Raw genomic sequence first — 2,734 nt, forward strand, 5'->3', positions numbered from 1 at the left:
GTTGACCAGGATGGTCTCGATCTCTTGACCTCGTGATCCACCCGCCTCGGCCTCCCAAAGTGCTGGGATTACAGGCTTGAGCCACCGCGCCCGGCCGCCAAAGGCTCTTGACACCCCAGTGAGAGGCGGTCAGTGGGGATGAAAGGTCTAGGACGGCCTTGCGCCGACAGGGTGAACCAAAGACCTCCTCTCCTTTCCGACTCCCGCCTCTTCAAGCCTCTTTCGGCTTCTCCCTTATTCTCTGCCTGGAACATTCTTGCCTGCCCTGCCTCTGTGCCTCATACTCACCCACGTAGCCAGGCTAATTCCTGACCAGCTTTCCAGTTTCACATACAGTACCCCTCCCACAGCGCCAAAGAGAAGCAAAGCCAGGTGTGAGTTAAAGTGGTGAAAACAGATGATAGCCAAACAGTAGCGGCTAGGGCTGAGCTCCATCCTGATTTGTGCAGAAGGGATCGGGTGTTCTGAAGGCAGAGTGAGGGAGGGAAAGAGCGCGGCTTAACAGAGCTTAGGAGTGAAAAATCACAGAAGGTTGGTCAGTGTGAATGTGATGAGGCCCGTGTGTCTTCGGGCTAGCAATTATTAAAGTCAGGATTCTAATTCCTGCAGAGTCTGGGAATTGGAGGTCCCATCCTTCCTGATTATGTTTCAAGGAATGGCTGCAAGTCCTGGAGAAAGATACTTCTGAGCTGCAGGAGATACAAATGCATCTCAATGGGACAGAAGAAGAATTTGCAATTGTAAGCCCCTTTCAGTAAATGCTCTAAGAAGGGGAGGCGGGGGTCCTATGTCAGTTGCTGGACTGGCAGCTCTGAGCCTTCGTAGGCAGGCATCTCAACAGGGTGCCTGTGTTGTGCTAGAGTCCAGCTGTCTCTGAGTGCAGGTGTTTGGACAGTCGTTATGTGCTGAGAGTTCTGCACTTCTTCCCAGGGACCCTTTTCCTGACCCCTGACCCTGAGATGGTCCCAGTTCTAGGCTCCCCAAGCAGCCCGCGTTTGCTATCGAAACCCTACATTTGTGGCAAACCCTTGTCTTCTCTGATACAGAACTGCTTGTGGTTAGAGACTGTGTGTCCTATTTGCTGATCTGTGACCAGTCCCCTGGTCACAGGGCAGCAAACAATTTATTAGGTAAATTTATTAGGTATTATTAGCAAAAAATTTATTAGGTATTATCAGGTTAATACCTAATAAATCATGAATGAATGAATGAATAAGTCTCAAGACAGAAGCATCTAGGATAAGGAGGATTTAGGCGGGACAAATGGGGGAAATAAGGGAAAAGTGCAAATCAAATAACATGGGTGCCTGTTACCCCTCCCTTGAAGCATTGGAAGGCTGGGAACATGTACTATTGACGTCAGGTAATGGTTTGAGGGGCAATGGGAGCTGTGGGGTTTTTTTTGTTTGTTTGTTTTTGTTTTCTGAGACAAGAGTCTCGCTCTGTTGCCCAGGCTGGGCTGGAATACAGTGGTGCAATCTTGGCTCACTGTACCCTCCACCTCCCAGCTTTAAGTGATTTTCCTGCCTCAGCCTCCCAAGTAGCTGCAATTACAGGCGTATGCCACCACACCCAGCTAATTTTGTGTTTTTGTTAGAGACGAGTTTTGCTATGTTGGCCAGGCTGGTCTCGAACTCCTGACCACAAGTGATCCACTGTGCTGGGATTATAGGCACTTTGCCCCCCAAAGTGCTGGGATTATAGGCACGAGCCACCGTGCCGGTAGTGGAAGCTGCAGGTTTTTATGCCACGCTTAGACTTCTGCACTGTGGGCTGGGCTGCTCCAAGCTGGCCTTTCCTTGGATGTAGGAATCAGAGAGGGGACCCCAAAACAACAGAAGTGGTTAATTCCGCACCGCACAGATGACGAGGTGGCGCATCCCCCCTGCCTCCTGCTGTCACACTTGTTTCCTGCATCAGGCAATCTATCAGTCATTTCAGAAGATTCAGGATTAGTCAAAGAATAAGCTCTTTGAGGGAACCCATCAGAATGACAGACGGACCTCAGTCATGGCTCAGAATCTGAGAGAGAACAGATCTCAGGGAAATTAAATAACCTGCACGGTGTACCACCCCCTTCCTCCAGGGACAGGTGGTGGACAAGGACAAATGAAGGACATCCCCTTCCCGCTGTCCCTGGGTTTTAAGCCCTTTTGGCACAGAAAGCCTGTCCAAGTAATTAACAGAAGTAATTAGAGGTCAGATGTTCACAAATGGAAATCACTCAGTGCCCAGCCACCAATGCCAAGGCTGGCGGTGCCAAGGAGCAGGGAGGGCTCAGAGAGGAGAGGGCGCGCTGACCAGACATGGTGATCCGACTGAGGCTTATTCCCCCGGCCTCTCACAGGACGGCAGGGTGTGAAGTCTGAGGGTTTGCATCTGTAACCAGCAGCCTGAGGTACAAAAGGAATAGGCAACAGCTAAGAAAGGAAACAGCACAAATGCCTCCTGCTGTCGCGACAGCCCTGGATTCACAACTGTGCCCTCGGCAAGATGAAAAAGAGGAATTTTTCTTTAATGAACTCAGTATGAGTCTTGCAAATCCTTCCTTGGTCATATTTCTAACACATTTTCTGTGGCTTTCAAATCTTTGGAAAGGGTAGGAAATGTATCACCCACCCATCTACCCATTCATCCATCCATCTATCCACCCACTCATCCACTCACCCACCCATCAACAGCTCAGCCCATCCATTCATCCACGCGCTTCACAAATTTTTTTTTTTTTTTTTTT

Source organism: Cebus imitator, unplaced genomic scaffold (genome assembly GCF_001604975.1).
Source record: "Cebus imitator isolate Cc_AM_T3 unplaced genomic scaffold, Cebus_imitator-1.0 Scaffold15, whole genome shotgun sequence".
In the NCBI taxonomy this organism is placed as follows: Eukaryota; Metazoa; Chordata; class Mammalia; order Primates; family Cebidae; genus Cebus; species Cebus imitator.